The following is a 23,010-nucleotide window of genomic DNA, read 5'->3' as shown; positions in this document are numbered from 1 at the left end:
GTGAGTCTGCATGTCGACAAATGATTTGGAATTGAAACTGGCTACAGAGGAAACCGAAGCCCTAACTCCCCATTCTTTCTATCTTACATCGCCATCGAGCCCTGGCTGTAGAGTCACTGGTTTCTAATCGCAATGGATTTAAGTTTTCTTTGGCTTTTCCATTCGCTTCGTTCAACCCTGATCTGGATAGATAGCTCGGCTTCTATTAGCTGAGAATGGTTTTGTCAAGGAAAGGTTTCGCTATACAACAACAATGAACTCACTTCTGATCAAATTGGATTGGATGAATCGGTAATCTTTCTCTGTCTTGTGAGAGAGAGTCACTTGCTGTATTGAGAGCGGGCGGGTGACATGCATTAAGAGAAATCAGTTGTTATGTTTTTGATCTTATTTGCGCGAGAAGACCCTTGACTGAGGAGACGTGTTTGGCTTGGATGATGCCGCTATGCTCCTATTCACTTTCAGAGACCGCTCTGAGTTTGCCGGTTTTGCGGCAACCCTTTCACTAAGAACATTTTAGCCATTAACGAAATGCCACTATTCCACAATGCTTCTTTGATTTATGTGTAGAAGCGGTAGTAGTGAAGAAAATGGAGGGAGAAGAAAGAAAGCGATGTGACACGAGAATAGATCACATCCGACAGCCAGCCATGCCATTAGATAGATCCGCTCTGAGTCTTCTGCAGGATGAGATCCGCTTGGTCTTGTGATAGGGGCTTGAGGAGGAAGAAGAGGGGATTTCTGAAAAAAAAGAATGAATCTCCTTATTTATAGGGAACAGGACGTGTGACTTCCTCAAACGAAACGAATGTGGCTTTCGTGATAAGGCAAATCCTTCGTTCGGTACAATCAACATATTGAATCTACGCTCACTCGGCTCGGTGCTGAATGAACTCCTTCATTGATTCCGGGCTGCTCGTAGGGGGACTGTGAAAGCAAGCGTAGGAGATCAAAATGTGAGTCGAGTCCGATGGGTAAAAAGGGGAAGCAGGAAAGGGTTCTGATGTGAATTCTTCTGGTTTGTATATCTATCTCAGCCCTTGCTTGAAAACCTCAAAATTGACTTGCATCTTCCCTTATCACACTACACTTTCTCTTCCTTATTCCATTTCACTGAGCTAAGCAACACTTTTTCACGTATTTACCTGAGATATTATAGAAATTGGTCATATTGATCTGTCGTCTTGTTCTCGATAGGAACTTGCTGCTGTCTTGGTTGGTTTGAGAGCAGGCACTGTCTATATATCCAAAACCGGAGGAGAGTTTGGGTTTGGATCACAGACGATCGGAGATTTTGGATTGAGATGGATGGTTGTGCTTGAAGTTACGAGTCGGGTAATGCTAAGTTGAATCGGCTGATCCGTTTCATCCTCTTTCGACAAAGGAAGTTGGACTTTAGTTAGCTAAAAAAAAGTACCAGCAGCCTGTCTGTGCCCTTTGAGTCTATAGCCGCCAAATCTAAAGATTCCTTAAGTTGTCGTACGGCTTCTTTTTCTTCTTTTGTCAATGATCGGTGACAATGAATGCTACGAATGTTCGCTTCCACTAATGTCATATAAGAATTGTGAGGTGCCCATAGCTTCCCGGAAAGAAGAAGAGTCATTGTCGTTTCCTGACCGATATGAATGCACATATTGACCCTCGCCTCGGGAAATACCACCAGTAGAGTCTGCAGAAGGTGTCGTTCAGGAGAGATGCTGGGCTCTAGATATGCGAGTGAGATACCCGCCCTCGGTCATGACCTGGGTTGAAGAAGGAATCTATGTTCTTGGAAGCAAAGAAAGAACTCCGGTATTCCGACCTTATCTTTTTGCTCAAAGAACGAATCAAACCCCTTGTCGAAGCCCTTTATGATATATAACCCTGGATCGAGTCAGATTTGGGGCGGCTGAACCCACTTAAGCTGAAGCCTTAGTAGATGTCGACGGAAAGGTGAGAAGAGCTGATCGAACCTACCAAGCAACGGTTAGTTGTGCGGTGTACATACAGGCTGGTTTCGCCATTAGCGATGAATTGGATTTATTAGTAAGGGAATGAATGAAGCGGACCGGAAAGAAGATGGATTTTGGAATAGAAAGAATTCCTCTTCTAGGTTTCTGCTTCAAGTAGTAAGCAAAGGATCCTACCTGCTAATGGTTGAAGACCTTGGCGGCCTCTAGTTCTTCTATCTAGTTTTTTAGCCTAGCGCGAACGAATAAGCTTAAACAAATGGTTTCTTTGGCAACGGTTTTTTCTAGTTGATTTGTCCTTATATATATTAGCCGTAGTGTAGTTTAATAAACTGCTCATAGCTCTTATCATTCCTTTATCCATGCATAGACTGGGAATATATTAGCTCTTAGCTCTGGCACTTTCTTCTTCTTTATTTGCCGTTGCATTCAATAGCCTATTTGAAGTTAACAAAAGCTTTATTAGCTAGCTCTATGAAATATGTATATCTTCTTGGCTATCTAGGCTATCTCTACAGGCTTTTTCAACCTATAAGCAGACCTTTGTATACACCCTTGTAACTGAACTAGCTATTCACAAAGAAAGGTCTATACCGTACATATACCAACTACGCACCCCTTGTATACTTCTTTTTCCTTCTCCCATGCTTCAAGTTCTGCCCCGGCTCACTCCTCTTTCCAGCAATCTATGTGGGAAGCACTCGTTCAAAGTAAGTTGAGATTCAAAGCGTTCCCGTAAGCTAGTAAGTCAATCAAAGCTATAACTCTATTTGTTAGTTTCAGGAAACTGGTACATATTTCAAATAATAATAATAATATATATATTATTATTTGGTATTTACCAATTTTAGACTAAGCATAAATTCATTTGGAAAGAAAAGGGAAATCCCCTGAAATAAAGGATTTTGACTACGTTACCCTCAAAAAGAAGAGGAAGACAAACTAGCCAAGAGACAGAAAAAGGTAGAGACCAACCACCGAAACAAGGGAGTAAGGGCTAGGGGGATATGGGCCAAGAAAGGTCCGATGTATCGGTCAGCTATACCTAATCCTTCACTCAAAAACGCATCACACCCTTTGTAGGTTCAAGCCGAAGTCAAGCATGATCACCTACTGCAAACTCCAAATATCGTGGTCGGCGTACCTGGTCCTGAACTGCTTTTAATCTAGAATAAGTGGAATCTTCTCGGCACTCTCCTTCATCTTCTGTGGCCCCGTCGGTCGGTACGTGCCAACCCCAACAAATCGGGGTACGACAAAGGTTCCCGTAGAGTGCTTCGAAAGGTGCCATTCCGATGCTAGAGTGATAGCAGTTGTTGTAAGCAAACTCGGCTAATGTATCTCTATGCCTATTTGGTAGGCCTGCTCATTGATGCTCTTCGGGCCGATTGTATGGGATGTGTTCTGGTGTACAGTGGGAGATGCAAGGATATCGATTGAAGTTTGATTTGTTGGCCATGGAGTTGGGAGCATATGATGTAGTCCTAGGAGTAGACTGGATGAGGAAATTCCCTATTATTTCAATAAGTCTTTCCGTTGGTTGTAACTAATCACGTACCCGCTGCTGCGGAATTCCTTTTACCTAACCAGGATTGCAGTAAAGATAAACAACGTTGGGCCTGCCTGCTTGTTCAGCACCACCCATTCCCATGGGAATATATGGGTTTTTCGGTCCAGTGGGAGGAGCATTTTCCTTTGAAGGTAATTTTCCCAACCAATAAGTATTGGGCTCCCAAGTAAACAAAGCGAAGGATCAAGTAACCAACATGTTGCGGAGCAGCCAAGTAAACCCAGAAATGACTCAAGTAATCCAAGGGCAGAGCAACGTAATCCAACGGAGGGGCTACGTGATCCAACAGAAGAGCTACGTAAACAAGGAACACATGAACCTGCTAAGGATCCACTCCACCTGCCAAGTGGACCAATCACAAGAGCTCGGGCCGAGAAATTCAATGAAGTAATCCATATGCTGATTCAGCAAGCCAAGCATTGGAGTTGGTATTCCAAGTTTCTTGAATAACCTAGCTGTCTGAAACTCGCCAATGGGATTCTGTGTAATCCTCCGGTCTACATGGTGTAGGTAAAGGGCAAAAAAAAGTCGCTAATTAGTGGCACTGAAGTATGCACCCGGCGTGTAAACTTCTTCTTTTTATTTACCAATGTCGCTATCCGACTGATCATCCTTTGAGACCACGGAGAACATCAGAGAGAAAGATACGTCACCTAAAAAAAATTGACACCCTGACTTATATGAGTCGGCTAGAAACTCAAGGCCTGGCCTTTTGTGGGAGAATGCTGAGTCCTTCCCAAAATCGCCTGGATCAACGAAAGATCTGGATAACGCTAGGTTGTGATACTGATGTCTGATTTTACTCATATACATCCGATAGTGAAGGCCGTGAAGTTTGAACAGCCTCACTTAACCTTGGTTCGGTAACCTTTCTAGCGCCCAGGTATCCATGACCTGTAGATAGAGGCCCACTTTCCATTGGATACTCCGAATAAAAGAAGAAGTAGTTACCTAATCATGGGTCTATACGTAAGATCTCCTTGCGTAGAGGTTAAGGCCAGACGGATTACTGAAATGTAGTTTGACTAACGTTTCCTCATCGACTGCGAGAGTTTGTGGTGTGTGTTCTCGGACCAAAGAAACCAAACAAGCATACCTTTCCTTTAATGGAGTATCTTGGGTATGGTACTCCCTCTTTATCAGCTCGATGTTCAATCAGCATTCCTTCACGGGGATCTTGACCGGATGTAAGTCAAGATTGCTATTATCTTTTTAAAGAACATAAACTTCAAAGCTTCTAGTCTGTCCCAACTCTTTCGAGCCGCTCTCCCAGTCAACGTTCAAAGGCATCACCATACCATAGAACTTTTGAGCTTGAGAAATGCTTTTCTGGCTTCTTCTCCACACCTTTCTTTAACAACTCAGTTAAAGGCCTGCTGATAGCTCCATACCCCGAAACCTCCTGTAATAACCCCTGCAACCCTCGGAGTTCTCTGACATTGGCTGGTTCTGGCCAAGCTGTCATGCCCTCTACCTTGTTTGTATCAGTAGATACCCCAATTTCATAAATAATGTATTTCCTTTATGAAATTTGGCTCACCCATAAAAAGTTTGTTCTGCCGGAACACTTCCTCTAGCAACTTGAGATGCTCCACCATGGTAGAACTGTACACTAGAATGTCATCGAAAAAGACCAATACCCCTTTCCAACATATCTCTTTAAAAACACTATTCATGAGTTGTTGAAAGGTTGCCGGGGCATCACCTTGAATTCAAAAAGCCGGTCCTTCAGGCTGTTTTGTAGATATCCTCTTCCTTTCATTCTTATTTGGTGATAACCAGCCCTCAAATCTATCTTAGTTCACACCTCATCCAAAAGTGCCGGTCTTCTATGATAGGAATGGGGTATTTGGAAAACATAGTTGCTGCATTTAGTTTTCGATAGTCGAAACACATTCTCCAGGTTCCATCTTTCTTCAACACCAGAGCTGCTTTGGGGCTTGTACTGGGCCTGATTACAGCATTTTGCAACAGCTCCTCTACTATCCTTTCAATCTCTGTTTTCTGGGTGATAGCATTTCGTCGGAATACAAATGGTGGCCCATGTTTAGAAAACTTTTTTAGGGTATCCTATTTCAACAGAATAGATCAAACTTTTTATATATTCTATTTCATCTATATAAACTAAACGGCCCACTCAACTTTCTTAATTCATCCAGGAAGTCCTTCCAGGTTTTGGAGTTTACACGGTTTAAGGCCCGGATCGCATAGTTGACTTGATCGCGCCTTTTCCCATATAAAATAAGATCTGCTGCCCGGGAGATGTCTTCATCATCATCCAGGCTAATTCCCCGGCTATTTAGAAGCTCCCTGGCTTTAGATTCCAATATATTGTCCCTTTCTTTCGCTGTCTCTATTCTATTGGTGGACGGTCGTAACTCTAATATAGGGCTTTTAAGCATAAAAATCAGCTGCAATCTAGTTTTTTCACAAAGGCTGGTTGAGGCTCAGACTCAACCATCTGTGCTTTGCAGATGATCTTTTTTTTTCAGCGGTGGTGATCTGAATTCTATCCAAGAGCTTACTAGTATCATGACTCATTTTAACAGAGTGTCTGGGCTTTCAGTTAATGCCAAAAAAGTAAGATCTTCTTCAGTGGTATTTCCTTTTCTTTGAAACAAACTATTTTTGAGTGTGTCTTTAATGAAGGGATTTTACCAGTGAAATACTTATACCCTCCATTCATTTCCTTTTCTTTCCAGGCTAGCTCCCTCTGTAGCCGGTGGTTGATGTAGATGAGTATGGGAAGACAATGGTAGTTTCATTCTAGGTCCCACTAATTGTTGAATAGTTGGTTTGAGTTTTTTTTTTTTGGATCCATGCAAGCCATTTCCAGTTGAAGTCATAAGGTACCATCCTGTTCCAGCCAGGAAGACAGCTCTATCTCACAAGTTAGCTGGATCTTTTATTTAAGCCAAAGGCTAGAAAACCTATTTCAAATGAGTTTGGGCTCCGTTAAGTTATCCTCATTTCCTGAGATAAGCGCAGTTCAACAAAACTAAAAGCTAGATATATCGTTGTAAAGTAGAGCTAGACTGCATGATTGGATTGTATAGAAGGATAAGAAGGATTTTAAAATTCCTTCTTTTTTTCTTAAAACGAAAGAAGAAAGAGAGTGGGATGGGATGAAAGTAAACGCAAAGAGCTGATTCGATCAAAGAACCTCGCAGCTTTAGTGCAACAAGCCGATCGAAAGCACTCATCTTTATCGACGAAATGCTTTTTTGTCTCTTCCTCACTAAACGCCCGCTTCCTGGCTCCTCCCTCTTTGCCTAGCGGTTAAGTAGATAGTAGGTCCCCCCTGGCCCCGCAACCAAGAGTCACTCGTCGAAAGCTGACCAGGAAGACAATAACTGCTATTTCAAGAAAGCATGGTTGGAGTTCTTCTATTGACGAAGGGAAGAGGACGGTCTTACTTTTCAGAGATACCTGACTTATTAGTGGACTGGTCATGTCATAGCGGAAGGTCAGAGGTGGGAAACAAGGAAACAGAGGAAATGCTTACTGGGACATAGCCTTCGGTACGAGTTGAAGGGAAGAGGTTTGATTGCTAATAAAATGAGTGGAAGAGTTGCTCGGTCAAAGGCATTCTCTCAAGTAGCAAAGGCAAGACGGAAAAGCAGGAATGAAGGTTGCTAGGTACCGCTCCGTGGTAACATCTATCGATTCCGCTATCGGGAAAGTCTGGCAAGGGAAATATCTGGCTGAGGAATTAGAGGAACTTTGGTAGCACTCGGGGACGGAATCAATCAAAGAACTTAAGAAATTGCCCATACCGACAGCAGCTCCCGCTTTAGAAAAAACCCTATCTCATCAGGCAGGTATACCTGACCCTTTTTTAGCTAGTTTCGGGAAAGCGGTAAGTTAAGTAAGTCAAGCCCTTCTAAGCGAAGAATAGCGGAGAGAAATGGGCAATTGAAGCGTCTTTCTGTCTATCGACGGCAGAGTCTATTGATCCTCCACAATCCGGTAATGCTTTTTCTCAATTCAATGCGGAGCGATATCAATGTACTACCTTTCCTTTATCTCAATTCAAGTCAAGGCAGGCTATCTTTGTTATCAAGAAACAAAGCTGTCTCTAGTGATTGATCCGTTTGCTCTCGCCCTTCGGCTTTGTGGTCACTCAAGGTCCTTGGATTTCGTGCTCAATCTAGTTGGAGCAAAAGTCCCTGTGGATAGAATAAAAACCGTTTTTATCTTGGAAGAGCGCCTTTGGAAACCCACTGCTGAAGCCGAATAGGCAGTTAAAGCTGGAATGATGGGGGGCAATCCTGCAGTATGGCTTTAGTGCGTAGATTTTCAGGCAGGCTCATCGACTGTTGGAGGAGGGACACTTTACTTATTATCAGAATAGAAAAGAGTTGTATGTATACTTTAGGAAGGGGGATCAAACTAGTTATGTTGACAGACATGAACTCCTATAGAAGCAGATGTTCGAGGTCTGGTCCAAAGATACCATGCTTGCTTAAGCCAATCCATAGGTTCAAGCGAAAGAACACTTATTCACAGCAATATCTAGACCTGATGAAGATGACTGCTAGTCAAATACCTAAATCCTTTTGAATTCATTAGTAAACTCTTTTAAGAGTCATTAAAAACGTGCAACACCACGTAGGGCAGCGTCCACGCAAACTAGCCTCTTCCTTAGCAAGTCAGTGGGAGAACGCCATCGGTCAAGAGAAATGGAATCCGTTGTTAAGTGGGTACTGGACCCGGTAGAATTGGCATCACTTCCTTCACTCCACAGAGGACTCGGGATAAGATCGTTCCCAAGCAGAAGGAAAAGCTTTCGAACTAGGAGTCAGAACGAACTAATGAAGCTATCCTTCTTCTATTGCTACTTTCAGAGAGAGAGAATAGGTCGTACGAAAGGGGACCCACCTTGAGAAGGGTGTCCCATTGCGGAGTAGTTAAACGAGTATTTTGGTATACCACTTGTGCACCTAAACCTATGCTTAAGCTTACTAGAACTTCAACCTCAAGTTCATTAACATCAATGCGTCTCATCTTCTTGAACCTATTCTATGGATAAATGGGCACCATCTGTCTCCTAAGGGCAACTATCCATCCCTTTTTCTTTCAAGAATGCGGGTACCGTAGTAGCAAAGCAAGTGAAATATGCCAAAGGGAACCGCTCGGATATAGACGGCAAGGAAAAACGTCGGCTAAAGAACAGAACTATTCTATTGTATTGATGGCCCCGAAAGAAAGTGGATCTGTGAGTGGAGGCCATCCATCCCTTTCTGATGAAACCTTTGTTGCCCTAGCTTGAATTGAAGGTTTGGCTAAGGATGGGGATCCGGTGTCTTCATCTATACCATCAGAGAAGAAGGCTTGCCAAGAATGGACGAAGGTATGATTCTAGGAAATCTAGATTTGAAAGAAGGAAGCACCCGAGGAGCAATCAAACGGACATTTCTACGAGTGAACTCGCTAAAGCTGAAGATCCACCATCCAATTTAGGCATTAGGCAGAACTCTCTCAATCCAGGAACTAGCTCCTATCTCGATGATTCCATTTCTCTTTTTCAGAGTTAGCTTCTTTCCTATGGTAAAGTGTACTCTTGTTTCCTAGTCGAGGGATAATCAAGTCATTTCGAAAGGGGATTTATCCGTTCCCCTAGCCATCGAGCAACTGCGAGAAACACCGCGCCCGTGCCCCCGTCGCTCGCCGGAGCAGCCGTGCGTGGCGTACCAATTTTTTATCTGGTGGATCTTGTCTGTTCTTTCGAAAGTGTTTCTACAAACGAGTGAGGTAAACCCATCTCGGTCGAATAATTCGTATCTTTAGACCATTCAGAGCCGTTTGCATTAAGTGTTGGGATTTAGTTTGTTGTCATTACCCTCAACTTCATTGCCGTCCACCTCTTGCCGTGTTATTGGCTAGAGAAAGACAACCGATTGTACTACTACAGTGTTGAGTACCCCAGTTGCTCCGCGGGTGATTATGCCCTAAATTCTCAGGAGTGGTGGAACGGATTGCTCCTATCTAGGGTTTCCTAGCTTGCTTTCCTAGATTTAGCTTTATCTATCTTTCCGAGATGACCAACTGCTCTTTCTTGCCAATCTACTTTAGATTTATTAATACTTTCATTGCGGGACCTATCCCCGAACAACCATTGCTTTTCTTCCGCGGTTTCTTTAGTTTCTTCTTGATTTGATTGAAGTTTAGGGAATTGGATGGACTGGTGTCTTTGGATATTATCCGTCCTACTTATGATCTTCCAATTGAACACACTAGTATTTTATGGATTCTTTCCCCGGTAGTGTAGTCATCTCCAAAAGGGATGATACATATTTATCTGTCCTAGGATGCGCCGTTCGTGATAAGCTTATCCGCTTCCTTTCGCCGGTAGTGTGAATCTTCTCGAAAGCGCACAGCATAGTCCAGTCAGTGTAGCTAGGGCATCATGAACGGATTCCTCAAGAGGAAGGTAGGGCCATATCTATCCAAGAAGAAAGACCTGGTAAACAATTATGCTACTTGACCAATGGATAAAGTATAGATCTCATGGCTGGCGACTATTCAACCCTGGCATTGGGGATCAGGAACGGGGTAAAGTACGGACTTTGGCTAAGGATGGGGATCCGGTTGTGCCGTGCCGGCCCCGGGAATCGGCGAACTACGCTACACAGTCAGATACCTAAGCGAACGGATAAGGGAAAGCCCGCTATATTATATATAGTAATCACCTGCCAAAAGGAAAGCCTGACCGATAATAATAATAGGTCTATGCGCCGAACAAGCCACGGTATATTAGAGATAGTAAGGAGTTGTATACACGGGGGTATGCATTCATGTCACGCTTTCTGTGTGATAAGAGGTTGCTAGCTAGCAAGTATAGAAACAGGAGATATGCGTAGTTAACAGAAGCAAGGGAATATGCGTGAGTTGATTTGAGAGTTTTTTTTTAGTTGCCACCGAAAAAGCAATTTCATCTAAAGGGATATTTAGGGTGCGTGCAGAGGTTTCGCCTTCTACATACTTGTTCCTCGCCGGATCGCTAGGATCTAAACTACGAGAAGAACAACACAAGAGACACATGGCTTATACTGGTTCAGGCCACCATTTTGGTGTAATACCCTACTCCAGTGTGTGGCATGGTGGATTGCCTCTCGGGCTGATGATGAACAATACAAGGAAGAACAGCCTCGCGAGGGTCTGTTGTTGTGGTGGTGTTGTCCCTTTGGAGGGGTTGATTCTAGCTGCCTATCTTATCTCCAGATTCCTATCCAGATGCCTCTACCTTGTGGGTGGCTAGTCCTATTTATAGGTGAAGGCCCTGGGCCTCTTCCCAAATATTGAGCGGGAAGGGCGTCAACAATTGGCCAATTTGAAGGTGAACATCTAGTGCACTTATCCTGACTAAAGTTGGTCTTCGCCTGTCAAAGGCTCTGGTGGTGACGCCGACTTGGGCTCCACGGTAACCTCCATCCCGCCGTTGGACTGGTCTTGGTCTTGTTGCACCGAAATGGATGCCTTGGCTTGATGCTCTCGCCTGCGCTTGCTCCCCTTGCACCAAAGAGGAAAGAAGGACACTGCGCGGGCTGGCGCCCGGCTGGCGCCCTTGGTCGTCATGGCTTGCGTCATGGGCACCTCGCGAGGTACCCCGCCTTGAACTCTCCGCCTCCTCGTGAGCCAGCCTGACGAGGCCGTGCCTGAGGAAGCTCCTTGTCGTCCGCCCCTCGAGGCTTGGCCCCTCGCGAGGGTCTTGAGCTTGCGTTGATGAAGACGGGCCGTGCTGGGCCCCCTTTGAGCCACGCCGCAGGCCGCAGGCAGGCAAGTCTGGGGACCCCCGTTCCCAGAACGCCGACAGTACCAGTCATCAATCTTTGAGTGGGTTTCTCTTCTGAATGCCCCTGAAGAAGATGAAGATGATGCTGATGTTGTTGGATTTAGGGCTCCGGAGACACAAGAAAGGTTCGAAGTCTGGGGCGTGTGTGAAGTACTCAACCTCTCCAGCCAGCCAGCTCACTACTCTCACGGCCTAGCTCGACGAACAGGAAAGGAAATGGACGCAACCATTTACCCAGGTTCGGGCCACCTTGCGGTGTAAAACCATACTCCTGCTTTGTGGTGGATTAGCCACGCAGGGGCTGAGGATGAACTAGTACAAGGACGAACAGCCTCATGGGGTCTTCTCTATGGGTGGAAATGAGCTTAAGGGGTTCGACCTCTGGGTGTCCGATCTATCAAGGACTTGATCCCCTTCTACAGTGTGGCTAAGCTATTCTTATAGTGGACTCGGTTCTCTTCCCCCAAAACTTGGGTGGGAAGGGATCCCACAGCGGCTAATTTTGAAGGGGGACAAGTAGTACATCTTACCCTGACAAAAGGTGGTCTTCACCTGCAAAGCTTCTGGTCATGACATAGTGGTGGGCTCGACGATGACATCCATCGTGCATTCCTGGTGGTCTTGGTCTTGTTGCACCCAAACGGTAACCTCTAGTTGATTCCCTGGGATTCTGCGCCTGCGCTTGCCTCCTTAGCACCAAAGAGGAAACCTGACGCTCTGCTCCCGCTAGCGCGCACCTAGCCTTGATCATCATGGCTGGTGTCACCTCAGCCTCATAAGGTGAGTGCTTGCATAGAAATCTCCGTTCCTCATGAGGCCGCTTGGGGAGGCCGCTCCTTCAGGAGGTCTTGGTGTCGTCCGCCTTGCAAGGCTTGTCCCCTCGCGAGGTTATTGACTTGTCGATGTTGAAGATGGGCCGTACCAGGCCGTCGATGGAGCCACGTCATGGGCCGCAGGTAGGAAAGTCTGGGTACCCTAGTTCCTAGAACACCGACAGTAGCCCCAGGCCCAAGGCGTGCCCGCACTTGGCTTTGAGGCGAAGCCAAAGGGCAAGTGTGAAGCGTACTGGGCCCCAATCGCCTGCGGTCCAAGGCGATGTGTAGCACCTGACAGGACGTGGGCGTCTCCACTTCCCCATGCTGCCTCGGCAACCGTCCGACTTGAAAACTGCCTGTCGCACACATAGCCTTGACATCATAGCCCACCATTCTTGTCCTCTGCTCCCTCTTTCTTCTGCGAGCTTGTGCGCTCTTCCCCACACGCCGCTCCCCCGCCAATCTTCCTCCACGGCCATGGCTCCAAGGTCGAAGAAGAAGGGGGGAGCCCGCATAACCGAAGAGCCCTCGCCGGTGTTGGAGTCAACGGTGGTCAACCAGGAAGGGTTGGACAAGGTCCACCTGTCTCTCACAGCCGATTCCAATGAGTGGAAGGCGATGAAGGTCTGGCCTGCCTCTCGGGCCTTGATCGATATGAGGGCCACTGAAGTCCCTCTTCATCTTCACGTCCTCATGGCCGGCATGATCCCGCCTTTCTCTGGATCCCGCCTCCATCGTCCTCCTTTCCACCTTTTTTGACTAACTACTGCAAGGCAAAAGCCTCACAGTCCTTTATTAATAAACAAAGAGCATAAAGTTACATATTTACAAATGTACAGGAGCAGAAAAAATACTTACAAGAAAAGAGCTTCAGACAGATTAGCTATCCAAGACAGAAAACTATCTTTATATTTACATCTAATCCTGTGGGACAGAAGAGAGATGTCATGGATAATGTTTCTTATCCAAGCTCTAAATGAGGGTTGCTCATTTCTGAAGATCTTCCCATTCCTTTGTATCCAAATATTCCAAGTAGCAGCAAAGACCACCACAGAGAAAAAAGGGTGACCAAAATCCTTCCTAACCGCTTGAGCCATATCATATGTGGTTTGGTTCGGATGAACAGCCCAAGCAATCCCAAGATAGTTCCAAACCCTTTGGCTAAAATTGCAAGCAAAGAAAAGGTGAGCCCGATCCTCATGTTGTGCAAGGTTGCATAGAACACAAGTGTCATCCTGGATGATCAACTGCCGACGTTGCATCATATTCTTAGTGTTCAGACGATCCATTAATAGTAGCCAACCAAAAACTTTTAGCTTTAGCGTGCATGCACACTTCCAAATCCACTTGAATATGGGATCAACCACTAGGTGTGAGAAGCAAGAGACATAATATATCATTGAAAAAAAGAATACAGACTTTGAAGGCCACTTCCAAATGTCCTTGCTCTCACCATCCAGGTTGATTAAAGGCAGGAGGGCCTCTAGTTGAGCGAGTTCTGCGAAGGCTTCCTGTGATAGAGGCAAATGGAAATGATCCAAGATATCAGGCTGCTCCAAAAAGTCCTTGACAGTGAGAGCATCATCCACAACAAACGAGTGTAGCCTCGGGAAACAGTCATGCAGAAGAACAACACGATTGCCCAGCTACCAACGGTCAAGCCAATAAAGCACCGTGTCACCAGTATTAACATGTGGAATAGCAAGCTTACAGAATTTGGGATATAAGCGCATGATATCACGCCACCAAAATGAACCACAGATCTGGGTGCTTTGGGGTGGTGAAGATGCATAGTAAGTGTCCCAAATTAAAGAAACCAAAGGCACGTCCACTTTGTTGAAGAACTTGAAGAGATGCTTTATTAGCAAAGCCTCATTTTGGATTGCTAAGTTAAGAACACCCAAACCACCGCAACTCTTAGGGCAACAGACTAAATCCCAAGCAGCAAGAGATTGACGAGGATTATCCATGTTGCCTCTCCACACGCATTGTCTCATGATTTGCTCTAGCTGTTGTAAAATGCACTTTGGGAGAGAAATAGTGCACAAAAAGTATATTGGCATGGAGCACAACACCGACTGAAGAAGTTGCAGACGGCTCCCTTGATTTAGTAAGCATGAAGAGGCAGATAAGCGGCGCTCGACACGATTAACTATAGGCATCAGATCATAGATCGAAGGCCTAGAAGTTCCCATTGGCAAACCCTGGTTCGTGAACAGCATCGTCCCAACATCGCATCCAAGCAGAGATGCCACTCTGGCTCCTTCCTCATCAAACATGTTCAGAGGAATGAGAGATGACTTACTAAAGTTAACACGTAAACCAGTTGACTCAGTAAAGGTGACAAGCATGTCCTTGAAAGCAATGAGCTCATCATCGATCGCCGACAAAACAATTAATGTGTCATCTGCATACTGAACAATCGGGTAATCATTGGAGCTGGTTGGGATTGGCAAAGACAGAATATTCCTGGAACACATCTCATTGACTATGGATTGCAATAAATCCACCGCAATCACAAAAAGTAACGGAGAGAGAGGACCCCCCTGTCGCACGCCCGTTTTGCAGACAAAATGATTACCAGGCACACCATTGAGAAGCACAGAAGAGGATCCCGTAGACAGAATACTATTGATCCACCCAGTCCACCGGGAGTCAAAACCCTTGCATTGCAATATTCTGATAATTAGGTCATGCTCAATTGTGTCAAAGGCCTTCGTGAAATCCAGCTTTAGAAGGACAATGGGGCGCTTGGAGGCCTTGCATTGGTGTATATACTCAAAACACCAGGCCAGGCAATCTTGAATAGAGCGACACTGGAGAAAACCATATTGATTGCGGTGGATGCAACTTAGGATCACTTTATGGAGGCGGTTGGCAAGCAGCTTAGTCAAAAATTTCAAGCACGTGTTGGTCAAAGAAATGGGCCAAAAATCACCAACAACCTCAAGGCTTAGCTTTTTAGGTATCAGAGTAATTAAGAAGGAATTAAGACACTCCAAATTGCACCTCCCCTCATATAACTCCTTAACAAGTTGCATGAAATCCTCCTTTAGGATTGGACAACACCTCTTTAAAAACAGACCAGAAAAACCATCAGGACCAGGAGCACGGTTCGGTGGCATGTTCTTAAGGACAGCATCAACCTCGGAATCAGTGAAATGCTGGGCGAGATCCTCAAGGCTATCAACTCTCTCAATTAATGTGTCCAAATCAAAACACATGTGAATCCCTTTTGCATTGCCCATTCTTTGATTAAAAGCAGACCAAAACATGCCCGCAAGTTGTTGGTGGTCCGAGACCACATCACCATCAACATTCTTAAGTGAGGAGATAGTGTTTCTCCTATACCTTTCCGTGGCCATGGCATGGAAAAACTTCGAGTTTTCCTCACCAACTTTAATGCTGTGAATGGTACAATGCTACTTACAATAAACAAATTGCCAATGTAAAATATCCTCCATATGCAATTTCACAATTCGCTTGAAGTTAAACTCTGGCCTAGACAAAGGCCTAATCTCCTCCAGACCATCAAAGAACAGAATCACTTTGTTGCAATCAGAAATGAGCGCCTTAATTGTGGACAACTTCATATGCCATTTCTTGAGTGCATACCGGAGCGCTTTGAATTTAGAGGAGATAGTTAGGGCAGCCGTGGGTCTGACCACATATTTGTTCCAAACCTGAGCCACACAGTCCTGAAAGCCAGGCAAGTCAATCCAATAACTTTCAAAATGGAAGATTTGAGCCTTAGGGATAGCAGTAGCAGTCGAGACGACACACGGAACATGATCGGAGGCCATGCGTGCAAGGGGCAAAACAAGCGTGTTAGGATGATCCATGGTCCATGCAACTAAAGTAAAAAACCAATCAATCTGCTCTAGTAAAGGTTCAGTTTGCATATTTGACCAAGTAAATTGCCATCCCTTAATAGGTAGCTCAAATGGACCCAAATGGCCAATCACTTCATTAAACAGGAAGATATCACTGACATTACCCCCTAGAAGGTTTCGATTTTCCAACGACCGCATAAAATTGAAATCACCCAAAAGCAGCCAATTATCATCGCAGTTTATATCGAGGTTATATAACCATTGAACAAAATCATCCCGGGCTGGACCCTGGCCCGGACCATAGACAACCACAAGAGTCCAAACTTCAGAAGTATGCTTAGAGCGGAATTCCATAATAATACCGAAATGTTTTGCCTCAATTAGCTTTCCCTCAAAGAAAGAAGAATTCCAAATAATGACCATACCAGCCGAGGCACCCGACGAAGGCACATAGGAAAAATTATCAAAATGACGTGGACAGAATTTCCTAATAAACCTATGATCAATATGCATGCACTTCGTTTCCTGCAGACAGACAACCGAACAACCACTTTCCTCAATCTTTTGCTTAACCGCTAACTGTCGTGCTTCAGAATTAAGACCACGCACGTTCCAACATAAAACCTTATAGTCTTTAAATCTGGACTGATTCGTTACAAACCATAAAAGAAAGCAGCAAAAGTAGATCATGTAATGACCTACACTGACCAACTAAACAGGGATAGAACCCAAAAAGAAAACATAAGGACAGATAGATGGCGTTTAAATCGGTACGCCATGAACCATAAAGCTTTCCGGTGCAACTAATCATCAGAATCCTTGCTGCTGGTGGAGGTAGAAGGATCGGCCTCAAGCTTTTCCTTGGAGATAATCTCGGGAGCAATGCGTAAACGTGCCCTGGTACGCTGAAGATCAAAAACAGGCATTGGTGGAGGCACTGACTGCTTCTCCTCCGGCTGAGCTGAGCTGGTTCGACGTCTCTTGGAAGAACGTTGGGTCTTGACCTGCTGGGAGTCTTTGCATGGAGACCTATGGTAGCCATCGCGTAGCACACTTAGGCGTGCGCTGCGGCGAACCTCAGTGTCAACTACAATCTTAGAAGATTTTGCCTTCTGGCCACGCTTGGTAGTAACCTCATGCGTAGCACAGAACTCAAAAGACTCACTGACAGGCTCAGAGATGTCATCGAAGCAAAGTGCCTTGGCAACTGATCATCTAACTGGAGAAACCTGGCATGGAAGGCAGAGAGAATGATCTGGCTCAGGCTGCAAAGAGAAACTGACATCTGCCCCATTAAAACAAATATCCCAAGAGCTCTTAGACAGTAGCAGGGAACCAAGTTCAGTCTTGAACACACACTTTGGTATATCAGCAGAGAAAATAGCCGGTGTAAGCTTCTGGAAACATCGTTGCCATTGCATCACAGGAGGCAGAACAGGGTATTGCCCCATCCATGGCCTTGCTCCGCCACTTCTTCTCGCTCCGTATGGTCAATGGCCGACAACGCTCTGGGTGCGTGTTGTTCCAGGCGGTGGTGATGACGGCTGGCTCCGACATCGACTTCACGCTCTGCACATCTGCAAGGGGATTCTGGAAGCGGTGGGTGTATGTGGATGCCACTGTGCTCAGCCTCCTACTCCTCCTTCCGTGCGCGCCGGCGGTCCCAAGCTCTGGCTAGGGGCACGTGGAGCTGGCTGACCGGCGGCTTGGGTCGTCTGGTCTAGGCTAGCGAAGGTGAAGAAGGCAGGGATGACGGCATTGATGGTGGCAAGGGAGTTCGTCCGGTGGTGCATCACCTCGCTCCAGCACCATTCACACCCAATGTGGGCCTTAACGGGCCCCAACGATCCCATGAGGCATCAGGTGCCTTTGTCTCCCCCAAGACACTGAGCAAAGTGCTTGAGCTCCTGACAGGCGACCCTGCTCCTATCGCTCTCCCCGCCGAGGAGGGCCTCCTGTTCCACTGCTCAAACGGAGAGGCCTTCGCTAGGCAGATGCCACGCTTTGATGAGTAGTGTCGGAGTAATGGGCCACGGGTAGGCTAACCCGAGCCCCTGAACCTTTCAAAACATCGGGGCAGACTGCGCCCCTCAAGGCTCCGCGATAAGGGGCCGCCTTCCGAGAGTCGGCGGCAAGGCCGCCGACTGTCCCTCGCGGCGGAGTCCCAGGGACGACTTCGAGATAAGCCGACTCCTATTGGCGGCTTCCAGAGAAGCAGGCTATGGGGAGTCGGCCCGCGACTACGACCCCCTCCTGTCTTCGCCACGATGGACGGGACGGGGTACAACCACCGCGTGGCCCATCCCCCTCTCGCTTACGAAGGGCTGGCATGGCTACAGTGCGCCGTATCGATGGAGATCTCCATCTGGCGCGGCACTGTTGCCATGCCTGCCTTGACCTCAGCCCCTGTGGGCGGTGCACTGTGCCCACGACGGCCCGCCTGTATGGCCCAAGGACGGCGGGTCCCGCCCGTCAGTGGGGGTACAGAAGACGGCAAGAGCGCCACAAGACGGACCCGTTGGAGTCGGCCCCCAGGAGTCGGCCGGCCCCTCCCACGGGCCGCACACGCCATTAACCAGACAAGACGGGGAATGGCAACAGTGATCGTCCGTCAGGCGGCGACACTGTTGCCACGACCCCATAACCAAGCCAGCGTCATTAGAATAACGGCTACAGTACCAGGCCTGTCGGCGGGGGCCGCCAGTCAGCGGGCCCCAGCAGTCGGCGGAGAAGACGGCGGCCTGAGAGACAGATGGCTGGGACCCGCACCCAGTCGGATTACCATTGTATCCCTGGGGGACGGGCCTATATAAGCCCCCCGGGGCACCCATGCAAGGGGGATCGCTTCTTTAGCACTAGACCAGATCATATAGGAAGGAGGGAGCTAGCCTTGCCTTCTCCTACCTCCAGGGAACAGCTCAAGGAGCAACATTCTACTCACTTTGCCATAGTGATCATGCGGAGACCCCGCAGAGCAGTAGTAGGGGTGTTATCTCCACGGAGAGCCCTGAAGCTGGGTAAGATCCGCCAGCGTGCATGCCTTTGCCTCATCCCGTTTCCAGGCATCGGCGATGTTCTACTCGTCCCCACCATGATAAGCCATCCTTTGGCATATGTCGCACCCAACCCCCGACATTTGGCGCCCACCATGGGGCGCGGTGCACCGTCGTCCGGAGACCTGCTCTGGACGGGAACCCTTTTCCTCCCTGGCGAGCGCAGCCAGCCCGGCACGCCGGACGAAGTCTGCACCGATGCGCTGCACGGCGCTGAGATCGCCTGCGCGGCCAGTTGCCTCTCCGAACTTGTCGGCGAGGTCCGCCTCTCCGACGAGCCTGCATCCGATGCAGGCACGGGCGGCCCCGAGAGCCTCCTCGCAGGTCTCCTCGACCAACTCCACGTCGTCGGCGAGCCATCCGTGGACCTGGACTCCATAGGCTCCACCGACCCAATGCTGATCGACTCCGACACCGCGTCGCTCGACGCATTCCCCACCAACGTGGTGGTCTACGACGAGCCGCTCCCTCGCGCGAAGAGCGGCAGAAGCACCGTCACAGAGGTTCTCGTCCTCGATCACGGCGAGCGTTCCGGTGAAGGAGCTCACGATCCACTTGATGCGGCTCTGAGAGACCTGACCGCGCCCATTCCGGGAGACGCGGACGCCGAGACGATGGAGGCGTGCCGCCTCCAGCTCGTCAAAGGTGCGAAGAAGCTGGCGAGCATGAGACGCTTGTCAGAAGCTTACCAACGTGAGATGGATCGTGCCGTGGGTGGCTCGCCGGCCCCAACTGGGCCTAGCCGCCTAGGCATGGTCCGGCAGCGCGGCGTGGCCATCGCCAACCTGTTCGGGGCTAATCATCCCGTATACGCCACGCCTACGGAGAACATCCGCGCCGCCCAGGCGGCGGCGGACGACCTAGATAACTTCGAGGGCGAAGAGCGCCGCTTGATGACGGAGCGAGTCCAGCAGCTCCTCAATGCGGCTGTCGTGCAGAACAAAGCCGGCTGCCGCACGGAGGCGCCGCAATGACAAAATGACGACCTACCTCCCCGCCGAGATCAAGGCGTGTCCCCCGAGACACGCCCAAGTACACCGGCTCCATGAAGCCGAAGGACTGGCTGGTTGACTACTCCACGGCCGTCAACATAGCGAACGGCAAAAAGCGTGTTGCCGTGAAGTATGTTCCACTCATGCTCCAGGGCACGGCCCAGACATGGTTGAACAGCCTGAAGCCCCGCAGCATCAACAGCTGGGTCGACTTCACCGAAGCTTTCGTCCGCAACTTCACGAGCACATACAAGCAGTCTCCCAAGCCTCGCCAACTCTCCTTGTGTGTGCAAGGCCCCGACGAATCCACTCGCGACTACCTCACGCGCTGGGGCGAGCTTCGGAACTCCTGCGAAGGCATGTACGAGGTGCAGGCCATTGAGTACTTCACTGCTGGGTGCAAAGAAGGCACCCTCCTCAAGCACAAGCTCCTTTGCGACGAACCGGAGACCCTCGACAAGCTGCAGATCACAGCAGACAAATATGCCACGGCCGACTACTCCATGAAGGCGGAGATTCAAGTTAGCGCGGCCGGCAAAGTCGCCCTTCAGGCTCCCAGAACTCCGGCTGGGGACGCTAGTCGGCGACAACAGCAGAGCGATCACAAGCGCAAAGCCCCACCGCTGGCTTCCAGCAGCCGGCAGGTTGCGGCAGTCGAAGACCAACAGTCGGAGGAACAGCCTCCGACCAAGCGACAAAAAGGCGGCAAGTCCAACTGGTTGCCGGCCTTCTCTTATGAGCAGACCCTAGATGGCCCCTGCAAATTCCACAGCGGCGCGAAGCCGTCGAACCACACCACTCGGAAATGCCACTAGCTCACCAGAATCGCCAAGGGAGACGGCCTCCTGCCTCCCCCGCCTGCTGGGCCGTCGCCTCCACCGTCGCCCCAGCAGCCAGTTGTCAGGCCAGTCGGCGCAATACAAGACGAGTACCCAGAAGAGCATGGAGCCTATGTGATGTTCACCAGTGTAGCTGACAATCGACGCAGTAGATGACTGCAGCACAAAGAGGTGAATGCAGTAGCGTCAAGTACTCCAGAGTTCATGCACTGGTCCGAGAAGCCTATCAGTTGGAGCAGAGCTGATCACCCAGAGGTGATGCCGAGTCCAGGCTCCTACGCCCTGGTCTTAGGTGCCACCTTTGCCACGGATAGGCGGGCCGCTCGCTTCTCGCGAGTGCTGATAGACGGAGGCAGTAGCATCAATATCCTGTACAAGGATACCATGGAGAAGTTAGGAATCAAGCAAAGACAGCTTCAGGGCAGCCGGTCTGTGTTTCATGGCATTGTTCCTGGCCTTTCCTGCTCACCAATCGGCAAAATCCTGATAGACGTCCTCTTTGGGGACAAAGATCACTTCCGCCGAGAGCCAGTTTGGTTTGAAGTGGTGGACCTCGAAAGCCCGTACCATGCGTTGCATGGCCGACCCGCTTTGGCCAAGTTCATGGCTGTCGGATTAAGGGTTCCGACAGACCCTTGAGGTTCGAACACTGGGGTGCGCACGGAGGTTTCTCCTTCTACCTACCTGTTCCTCAACGAATCGCTAGGATCTAAACTACGAGAAGAACAACACAAGAGACACAGGGTTTATACTGGTTCAGGCCACCATTGTGGTGTAATACCCTACTCCAGTGTGCGGTGTGGTGGATCGCCTCATGGGCTGATGATGAACAATACAAGGAAGAACAGCCTCGCGAGGGTCTGTTCTTGTGGTGGTGTTGTCCCTTTGGAGGGGTTGATTCTAGATGCCTATCCTATCTCCAGATTCCTATCCGGATGCCTCTACCCTGTGGGTGGCTAATCCTAGTTATAGGCAAAGGCCCTGGGCCTCTTCCCAAATATTGAGCGGGAAGGGCGCCAACAATTGGCCATTTTGAAGGGGAACATCTAGTACACTTATCCTGACTAAAGTTGGTCCTCGCCTGTCAAAGGCTCTGGTGGTGACGCCGGCTTGGGCTCCACGGTGACCTCCATCCTGCCGTTGGACTGGTCTTGGTCTTGTTGCACCAAAATGGATGCCTTTTCTTGATGCTCTCGCCTGCGCTTGCTCCCCTTGCACCAAAGAGGAAAGAAGGACACTTCGCGGGCTGGCGCCCGGCTGGCGCCCTTGGTCGTCATGGCTTGCGTCATGGGCACCTCACGAGGTACCCCGCCTTGAACTCTCCGCCTCCTCGTGAGCCAGCCTGATGAGGCCGTGCCTGAGGAAGCTCCTTGTCGTCCGCCCCACGAGGCCTGGCCCCTCGCGAGGGTCTTGAGCTTGTGTTGATGAAGATGGGCCGTGATGGGCCCCCTTTGAGCCACGCCGCAGGCCGCAGGCAGGCAAGTCTGGGGACCCCCGTTCCCAGAACACCGACAGTAGCCCCCGGGCCCAAGGCGCGGACTTGGCAGAGCAGAGAGGTGAAAGGGCAAGTGCGAAGCGTCGCGGGCCCTAACAGCCTACGGCCTTGGGCGCCGCGTGGCGGTTGATTGGACGTGGGCGGCTCCGCTCCCCCATGATGCCTCTGCAACTGCACGAACTGACAAGTCCCTGCATGCAAAAAACCGGTCATGGAAGCCGACGGTTGGCCTTCCTTGGCTATAAGTACGGAACGGCGCGAGCCATTCCAGTCAATCTTCCTGTGCTATTCCTCCTCTTCTTCATCTTCGCCATCACTCTGTCTCACGCTGATGGCGCCCATCCGCCGGTTCTCCGCAGAAGAGAAGGGAAAGGCCCCCCGAGAGGGTCCTGACCCGCTTCAGCCGAAGAAGCGGTTGGTCCTCCGCCGTCGAGATGAGGGCGCGCGGCAGGAGGTGTCGAGGCCTTGGTGCGAGCGACCACCGCCAGGGTTCCCGCTGCCCTTGTATGCCCACCTTGAGGGCCTTGCAGGAGCTGATGTCGAGCACCATGGACGATGCCGCCGTCGGCGTCGGCGGGTCACGGCGCTGCGCGTTGTCCCTCCTGGAGTTCACGCCGAGGGCTCCTCCCGAGAGTTTGTGTTCCACGCCGCCATGCCTCCTCCATCTTG

Source organism: Triticum dicoccoides, chromosome 3B (assembly GCF_002162155.2).
Source record: "Triticum dicoccoides isolate Atlit2015 ecotype Zavitan chromosome 3B, WEW_v2.0, whole genome shotgun sequence".
In the NCBI taxonomy this organism is placed as follows: domain Eukaryota; kingdom Viridiplantae; phylum Streptophyta; class Magnoliopsida; order Poales; family Poaceae; genus Triticum; species Triticum dicoccoides.
Note: the sequence above shows the minus strand (reverse complement) of the source record.